Genomic DNA, 10,372 nt, shown 5'->3' on the forward strand with positions numbered 1-10,372 from the left:
GAACCCAACCGTTCATATTTAGCAGGAATTATGCACGTTCTGCGTAATTCCAGGATTTAATTTGTGCCTTTTGCTAACCCCTCCTTTACAACACCACAATCCACAGATCTCCTGAACACATTTTTTCACTTGCCACATTGCTTCCTCACTTTCTCTAGATCTCTCCACCCAGGTTCTCCAAAGCCGTCTCTCCAAAGCAGTACTAGGATGTCTTGAAATGCTACTATGTAATCCTATTAATGAATCACCCAAAACTTCCTGAATTGCTCAAATATGAAGTAGGAAACAAGAAATCAGCATAGGAGTGGTGGGACTCCACACAAAAGACCTGGACTGAAAATGGATGCAGCGATCGGGAACAATCTTAAGCAGGGGATGTAGAAACCTTATGAGCTGACAAAAGACAGGAGAAAAAGCTGAGTTGTGAAGGATAGGCTGGATGTTATTGATGACAGGTCAGTAACCACGAGGCAGTGACTCCATAATTTATAAGCAACATTCTCCAATTTCCTTTGAATCTCATGCCTCAGCCTGGAGGGAACACAGAACAAGTGGGTGCCAGGAAAAATGGGAAAGCACACACATTCAAACACATTCCCAGAGCAGCTTCTTCCTTTATCCATAATCAACTCAGTAACTCATTAGACTTAGTCAAAACAATCTCCAACAGAAAGTGGCAAATACTTGCTACTCCCAGCCCTGAGTCACCCTCTAAATATTCTTACCAACCACACTCAAACAACCAACTCACAACAGCAGCAATGGTACTCCTGCTTCAACATTTCTGTGAGGATCCAGCCACTAAATTTTAGAAATGCATTATGTTGGATATTTGTAAAAAGTCAGAGAAAGGCTAGTTTACATACAAAAACTCTAAAGTCACCTAAAGATACTTCTCGGCACTGTGAAAATTTCAGAAGAACTAACGATGCCAAAATCTCTCCAATTTCACTTTGGGCAAAAAAATTGTTTAAACATCCGTTTATATGGGGCAACATGAACAGCAGAGAAAAGCTTCTTCATCTGGCTAAGGGCCAGTAAAGGGTAAGAGGGAGCAACATGCGTTCTGAGAAATGGGTGCTTTTACAGCACAGGCTTGAGTGCAGCTGGGATTGCAAACACCATTACTGTCACAATGAGAGCGCACTCTCAGCACGGCATATGCTTTAAGGATTTAGTCTCTTGTTGCTTTTTGTTGGTAAGATAAAATATTCACTGCCACTACTCAGGGCACTGCGCTTTTGTTTTCATGCCTCACTTGTTACACAAGTCAACATACAAAAAGTAGTTTACATTGTTTTGACATCAAGGCCAGGATTTGCTTTTCTCCTCTCCCCTGGGTAGCAGGTTGTTGCATAAAGGGGCCAGATAGATTTCACAGAATTATTTTGAATCTAATCTTACATGCGCTTCTTCCTTCTTCTAAGCAGCAGCTAACTCAATGTGAAAATCTGTAAGCATGTTGTTTATTACAAAACCTCTGAAATACAAAGGGTTAGTCTTTTATTTTGTGGATATAAAATGATGTTGATTAAACGTAAAGCTTAAGGAAGCAGCTGTTAATTTTCTTTGTATCATCAGTGGATAAACAGAAAGTGATAACAGAAGTAGTTACAGATGGTATTGCCTGTGCTTTAACAGGTTGATTCTGGACAGTACTGGTAGCATCAGATGGTGGAGTTTAGTTACTAAAGTGAATTTCCTGACCTCACACTTCAAGATCCCAGAAATGTCAGTGGAACAGCATGGAAAAGCTTCTTGTGCCACTTTAATTGTCCTACAGAAAAACAGAATACATCACTGTGGACTCCCAATTTGGTATCTATCCTGAGAAGTAAAATAAGCCTGGAAGGTCTGTTTCTGATCTTATGTGCATGGAATGTATCATGACCTTCACTGAATATTAAAGGATGTTTCAAAATTACGTGGGTCTTAAAATACTCTTTGCATGCCAAGGTTATCTAATGTATGCACATGCCTACAGTAAAGCATCCCATTGTAAAAGCCAATACTTCCAGAAATGATACTACATTATCATCCAGTTGGCATTTCTACCATTTAATCTGACACATGGGTGCAAGAAAGACTATTAAAACACAGCCTGTAATAAGCTGCCCATTGCAGGGACACAAGACAGAATCTGACTCTATATTTGTTGTTCATCATTTTAAAATGCTGTGGGAGAAATGCTGTATAAACGTTCCAGTCTGATGATCATACACAGGGTGGGTCATACATATTGTGGATTCTTTCCTTTTTTAAGTAGAGTCAATCAATTTTTATTCACTAAGAAGTACTTTCTTCGGCCATCTATGTATGCATATATGTGGTCTACACACACACAAGTTCAGTCAAATTCTGTCAACAGCAGACAGCTGAGATCTTTAAAATACAGGTATTTCTCATTGAAAATTTTTAAAACTAAATAAATTTCAGAAGCATTCAACTGTTTCATATTCCCCTTTTTGTTAAATTATTTTCTCAATGGAGAGGGGGCTATTTCCCTATTTGCTGCCTTTTCACCTTGCCTGCTCCCATCACCGATCTTCATACAAACATTCTTCATCATCCTGTTTTATCCTGTTTTATCCTGTTTATGTATTGTTGCATCTAAGTCCTATATGCTTTTGCACATGGCTCCACTGGTCTCAAGTTGCCTTGAATAAGAATGAAAAATGGGGCAAAAGCATCCCTGCCAACAGGCTGGCCAGCCTGGTGAGTAGAGCATTCAAGTAGTGATGATGGGGAGGAAGCGGTGGAGCAAAGGGTGCAGGGTGACATCGCCAGGAGAGACCTCGTGATCAGTAGAGGGCTGAAGGGTGACCACATCAAGTGTAGGCACCTAAATGAGTGTACACCTACAGGAAAGTGTCATGGGCTCATACCTTTCCTGGGAAATCATCATGACTAGGTGACTCTGAAGTGCCCGTACACTAAATGCTTGCAGCCAGGGGAGCAAACAGGAGGAATTCAGAGGTCTGTGTGCAGTTGCACAGAAGAAACTGGTACTATGAGGGTGGTCAAACACTGGAACAGGATGCCAAGAGAGGTTGTGGGGTCTCTGTCCTTGGGGATATTCAAAAACCATCTGGACACAGTCCTGAGTAACTTGCTCTAGCTGATGCTGCTTTGAGCAGTGAGGGTTAAACTAGATGAACTTCAAAGGTCCCTTCCTACCTGAACTACTCCGTGATTTTGTGAACAGTCTCTTTGCAACTTCTGCCATAAGTGACAAAGTACTGAAGGTTTACACTTGTACTACAGTAGCAAGAGGAAACCATGAGGCTTTTTTAGTAATTAATATTTTAAGATTTTCCTTGTGAAATGAAACACACTTCAACAAAGAACAGGTTATTGCATCATAATTTAAAGCCACAGACATGAAACATAGATTAGGGTGACCGTAAGTTTTCTCTCAAGTCCAACAAGAGTTGAGCCAGTGAATCCATTCTGCAGTGCTCAGCTATTTCCAGTCAGAGATGTGCTGGAACCTGACATTGCTGCCTAGGACCAAAGCAATTCCCACTTCTTACTGCAACATGATTTATAATTTATGACACACGCAATTATTTTAATAGTAAAGCTTACACATACAATTGACCATACATTTGGTGGTATTACATCTAATGCTTTGGATTAAGAGATTCAGAAGATCCAGGTTAGTCTTGTACTTACTACAGTTCGGTAGAACCTGCATCCCTGCCAGCCACTGTGGAAACATGAAGAGAAGAAAGCACCTGCCCATGAGGCTTACAAAATACAGAACAGATGGGATGCAACCAATACACAGATTTTGAAAAAACAAAAAAGGAAAATGAGATTGAGAGGATATGGAAACAATGAAACAGACACAGCTTAGCAAGAAGGCAGACTCTTCACCTGATTCGGTGGAATTAGCTTCTGAGTTTGTCCACACTGAGCATGAATATGGCTCCCTACACACTCATTATCATAGAATCGCAGAATCATTTAGGTTGGAAAAGACCTTTAAGATCATCAAGTCCAACCATTAACCTAACACTGCCAAGTCCACCACTAAACCATGTCCCCAAGCACCACATCTACACGTCTTTTAAATACCCCCAGGGATGGTGACTCAACCACTTCCCTGGCCAGCCTGTTCCAATGCCTGACAACCCTTTTGGTGAAGAAATATTTCCTAATATCCAATCTAAGCCTCCCCTGGCACAACTTGAGGAGGTTTTCTCTCATCCTATGGGTTGTTACTTGGGAGAAGAGACCAGCATCCACCTCACAACAACCTCCTTTCAAGTAGTTGTAGAGAGCGATCAGGTCTCCCTTCAGCCTCCTCCAGACGAAAACCCCAGTTCCCTCAGCCACTTCTCCTAAGACTGGTGCTCCAGGCCCCTCACCAGCTTTGTTGCCCTTCTCTGGACACGCTCCAGCACCTCCATGTCTTTCCTGCAGTGAGGGGCCCAAAACTGAACACGGTACTTGAGGTTCGGCCTCACCAGTACCAAGTACAGGGGAACAATCACTGCCCTAGTCCTGCTGGCCACACAAAAAATCAGGCTGTGCTCATCCAGTTAAGGCACCACACTGCCCAACTCTACTGTGTCTCGCCCTCAAGTTAACACATTTAGACCTGACATGGGCATCTTTGCACAGCCTGATGCTTTTCCATGCAGACAGAGCACTCGTAACTTCAAAAGCTGCAGTACGCTACCTCTGGCAACCATGTCATGTCTATATTCAAATTCTCTTGCTAAGGAAACTATTCAACACATGTCCAAGTAGAACCAAAGTATGCACCAAGACGTATGGAGTGAGGTTGACAGGAGACTACAACTTGGACACAAAATTGGGAAGAGGTCAACCACAGCTATACAGATCCAAGACTTTCTACTTCAGCATTCCAATCTATGTTAAAGCATCATTAAACAAAGATATGGACAAAGATACCTCTCTCGCATTTTGCTTCAAATTTTTCTTTCAAGTTTTCCAAGCATATTTGTACCCTACCAAGCACAACAGGGGTCTGAACTCTGTTGCTTTGCTACTTTTATGTCATGAAAGTGTTGTTTCATAAGGAATAGAAAGTGAGACTAAGTAACAGTGGTTAAACCAGAAGCATCAGAGCATTCTTCTGCAAGCTTTCTAAAGTAATCAGTGCTGAATGCAATTTTGAAGAGTCTAGATTTTAAAAATCATGAAAACATGTAAATACGACTTGTTTACTATATACGTTGCCAGCTTCACTCTCAAAATGTTCAAGAAAAAAAAGAACAACAAATGAAAATTAGAACAGAGTAAAACTGCTATAATCTATAAAAGGATACACTGCAAAGGAGAAGGGGGAGTCAGGCTGATTTCACACAGAGTATTTTTTCTATGTAACCCCCAAAAATTGAATTTTACATATTTCTGTATTTATTATCAGTAAACTTTAATATCCCTAGCCTCTTAAGCCACCATCATTCCCACTTAGAAAAGGCAATAGTCCAAGAAGTTGAAAAGGTACTAGAATTTTGAACAGTCCTTCATTTTGTCCATTTCTTCATCAGAGTTACAGGAGGCAGGGACACAATCTTATGCACCTAGCTGAGATGTCCCCATCTAACAGAGAAAGGCAGGCTACTCATGTAGTAGTGGAGAAGAACAGTTAAAATAGGCTTCTCCAGAGAGTAGTCTGGGGCTACGAGGAGGATACTGCATCGGTCAGTCCAACAAGAAGCTTAGGAAGAGTCACGCCATAATGGAGGTTGCAAAATTCAGTATGTGAAGCTGGACATTGTTTGCATACTCTGAGTGTCTATTTCCCTTATAGTTTCATTAATTTAGTGGAGGAAAAAAGGAATAGTTTTCTTCTCTGAACATCCCTCATTGCATTTATGCCACGCTATATAATTAGCTGAAACAATTCAATTTGTTAAATGAACAAATCAAATTAACTTGACTCAACACTAATAATTCTGACGTGTCCATAGCTGTTTCCATTAGATATGAGTTATCTAGTGCTACTGCACTTGCCAGAGCTGTATAGTGAAAGTATTAACACTGTAATATCTTTAAGAAATCAGAGATTTGGTCCAACTAACTACCTGAAGCTATGGGATCCTTACCTGTATCTTCACAGCACAAACCAACCTTTTTCTGCACTTCCACAAGCATTCAGTGCCCATTTATCTTTGTACCCTAAACCAAATTTAACTATTGTTTCTATGAAGCTATTTGCACCCTTCAGTTGCACAGCAGATGAAGGCAGCTGTGGTAGATAAAGACAGAGGAAGCACCGCTTGCTTTTGCATTCTCCCCAGAATTACAGAATTCTGTTCAGGCTAGCAAGCTTCAAGATTTCACAAATATCCTAAAATACAGAGTGCTTTCACAGTGTATTTCACTAAATAGAACTATCTGTATCCTGAGAAATAAAAAAACTATCAGAGCCTGCAAGGCTTAGGCAGATCCTACAAGAATTAGGCAGAACCCACAGAATTATTATTACTTACAATAAAACCAGAGCAATATGTTCAAACTATGCTTTATTTGTTTAGGTGTACTAACCCTCATTTGGTTACAAGAAAAACACACTTTTCTAAAACGTACTTTCATCCTCAGTTCCTATTTCCTGAATATCTGAACAGAGACACCAGGTGCGCACAAAGCGAGCGATGGGCTAAAGTGAACAGACTTCAGATCAGGAGCTATACTTCCCAGAGTCTGAGGAGATTAGATTGCATGCGGAGATTTGTTTGATCCAGTTCCTGTTAACTGCAACCATGGATTAAGTATACAGTCTCAAGAGCCTAAAATTAAAACGTGTTCTGTCTGCACTTGCTTGGTCAGTGATTGAACCCTGCTAACAGGGTACCTTTGACCTGACTGGCAGCCACTAGATGGTGAAGTTTCTACCCTTCCATGAATCATACACAACTTTAATTTAGGAGCCTTAACGATTAATCCTTTTGGTATCCTGTTTTAATCAACCAGTCTAAGAGACTCAGATGAGATACTAAACTTTGCTACTCATGATGGTGTTAGTTGTCAATCTGAAATATTTCTTTCCCTGTCCTTAGATTGCTGTATTTCAGAATAACCAATCATCAGAATCCAGTTTTTAAAATACCTGCTCCAGTCATGATTATGCACCCACAGCTGGCCTAAGGTACAATGTGAATGGCACTATCAAATGCAAAAGTGACAGACTGTGTAGTATGTTAAAACAGCATTGTTTATTTCTCTCACCCAGGAAATCAAACAGATTGTCTCATTTCTGTTGCCAAAATTCTGGAAGCGTGAAAAACCAAACGAGTTATGGTGTCTTTGCAAATCACAGAATTATCATTCAGGTGTTCCGGTGGATCTGCAGATCACTGCAGGGGGGGAAAGCAGTTTTTAGCAAGAGTTCTGCTCCCTCTCTAACACTGATACTAGTATCTTTTAGTTCTGATCGATCCTAATGATTTTTGCAATTCTATACATAGCAGCTTTGCCCCTCCCTCTCCCCCCCCCCAAGATGATTAATATGCTTGATTTAGTACAAAATGTAGCAACTAGATTTCTGACTGGAAATTAGAAAGTTTGACTGTGTGATGCCACTGTTGGCCCAGTTCCACATTCAGATGTTCACGATGATTTGCTGGGGCACTTTTCCTAATAAATGGATGGGTGTACCTGTCCTTATGTCTCTTTCAGGGTCATTCACAGGTTTGTATGAATGGTTGTTAGATATACATGTTCGAATATGATGAGAGAAAACAGCCTCAAGTTGCGCCAGGGGAGGTTTAGATTGGATATTGGGAAATATTTCTTCACCAAAAGGGTTGTCAAGCATTGGAACAGGCTGCCCAGGGAAGTGGTTGAGTCACCTTCCCTGGAGGTCTTTAAAAGACATGTAGATGTGGTGCTTGGGGACATGGTTTAGTGGTGGACTTGGCAGTGTTAGGTTTGTGGTTGGACTCAATAATCTTAAAGGTCTTTTCCAACCTAAATGATTCTATGATTGTATGAATAAATGCTTTTATGAAGTGCTCATAGGTTTTAGATGTAGATCTAGGCTTTTTCATTTCTACATGAAATCCTTTGCAGAGAAGATAAATTGTATACAGATGCATCTTGCTCCTTTTGTTAGCTTTAATTAGTTAACACTGGATTTTGTGCATTTCATTGTTTTTTTGCAGATGACGTTCTTGTTCTCATGTGTTTCATAAGTCAGTTGTGCAGTGCATTGACCTAAAAAATATTCCCATCTCTGTTTAAACACAAGTCTACCTTTGAATTCAACATGATTTTAGTTAATTATTAACATCATTGCATAGAATACCTTTTAATTTTAGACACTTAAGACTGTATACTTAATCGATGGTTGCATTTAACAGGAACTGGATCAAACAAATCTCCGCGTGCAATCTAATCTCCTCAGACTCTGGTTAAAATATAGCTCCTCGTCTAAAGTCTGTTCACTTTAGCCCATCACTCGCTTTGCGCACACCTGGTGTCTCTGTTCAGATATTCAGGAAACATGAACTGAGGATGAAAGCACATTTTACAAACATATGAGGGTTAATATAGCTAAACAAACCATGGTTTGAACGTGGTACTCTGTTTTTTGTTGTAAGTAATAATAATACTGTGGGGAAATACTTTTCTGCCTGATCTTTGCAGGCTCTGCTAGTTTTTTATTGCTTAGGATACAGTCAGTTCCCTTCTCTGAAATACATTGTAAAAGCACTCCTAAATTTTAAGACATTATGAACTCTTCAAATTCAGCCATTTGATCAGGGTGTCAAATCAGCACAGAGACAAAATGGGCAAGATAGGGATGACACACAGCTGTTTCAAACTGAACCCACCCCACGATAATCCATCTCACAGTCTACTCTTTCTATTTTATCAAGCCCTCCTCCAACAAAGAGAAGAGGGAAGAGAAGTGGAGATTCATGAGGCAAATCCTACTGCTCTCATTTCTCTGACCACTATGAATTCAGAGGAGCACAGACAGAACACAGGCTAGAGAAAAGACAGTGATAAGAGTGGGATGGAAGAGAAATACCACATACAATTCAAGCATAGGTGAGATGGAAAAGAAACAGAGAAAGTAAAACAAAACCCAAGGCAATTATGATAAGTCTTCATTTTAACGTCAAGACATTACAATATACAAATGGCTTCTACTGTCACATGGAGGTACACACACCTTCTGATTTCAGACACATTATTTCAGTAGCCTAATATTAGAGTGATCAGTTTGTATGTAATCTGTGAGAAGCAAACTCTCAGCTTATGTGTTCAGAAACTTGATTTTCAGGAAGTCACTGTCTGACTAGTGCCTCTATGACTTGGCCTGCATTCTAAATTGTGACTCCTGAATTGAATGCCTACAGCTATACAGCATAAGGATCCCACTGAGAACTCCTCCTATTAGCCTCAGCTTTTTATTCAAGCCCAGGTACAACTTGTATTATGGACACCACAAAAAGGATTGTGATAAATCAAGCAGCAGAAACCATTCAGCCTCAGGGGACCAAAAGCTACACCAAAATAGTTTCCATTCTTCCAGCTATAGGTGGTAGGTTCAAGAGAAGAGGTAGGCTCTGTCAGAGGGGAAGAGCAAGCACAAATGGGGGAGAAAAAAAGATAACCTGAAGCCTTGGGAAGGCACCTGACATTTGACATATCTGCCACTGGGGTCCTACTGAAGCAGCCCATTCACCTCAGCGCTCTGCTTTGCTGAATGACAACTCGCTACGGAAATGATCACGTCAGTCTGACAGACACAGACCCCAGGGACTTTCCGTCCACTCTTCTGTGCCAGCACTCCAGCACCTCTGATATAGACATCATGCATGCTTGGTCTCAGCACTTGCTCCAGTCTCTGTGTTGCATGTTTGGATGCATGCTTCCAAAATCCTGGGTCTCAATTCCCTATCCAGAAGTGCTAGGTTTGCACTGACTCAGGCAGGGCTGGCAAGAAGGTTCCCAGACCCAAGTGTGCTTAGGTAGAAGGATGAAATGCCATGAAGTGGTAAGCCTTTCCCTCCTCCAAACCCTGGGTGAAAGAGCAGGGAAGCTTAGAAAACATTTTTAAAGAAGGGAGAGAAAGGAGCAGAAAAACTCCCCAGAAAGTACATATGCTTGAAATCCTATGCTGTTTGGGGAGCTGGAAGGGAATTCAAACAGCTTCAGGTGGACAGGACCTGCCAGATCCCAGTGCCCAAGGAAAAGGAGAAGCTGGAGCTAAAAAATGAGCTCTACCACTTGCTCTAACTCATCCACATGTAGACCCTGTCTTATATCCTTGACCTGAATGAAGCCTTCCCAGTTTTTCTACTCTGTTTTCCTCTTCATCCCATCTGTTTATCCTCTTCACTGTACCAATCCCTTTCCCCTTCTCTTCCCTCTCACACTTCTT

The sequence above is a fragment of the Haliaeetus leucocephalus genome, unplaced genomic scaffold, assembly GCF_000737465.1.
Source record: "Haliaeetus leucocephalus isolate CR32 unplaced genomic scaffold, Haliaeetus_leucocephalus-4.0 Scaffold41, whole genome shotgun sequence".
NCBI lineage: Eukaryota > Metazoa > Chordata > Aves > Accipitriformes > Accipitridae > Haliaeetus > Haliaeetus leucocephalus.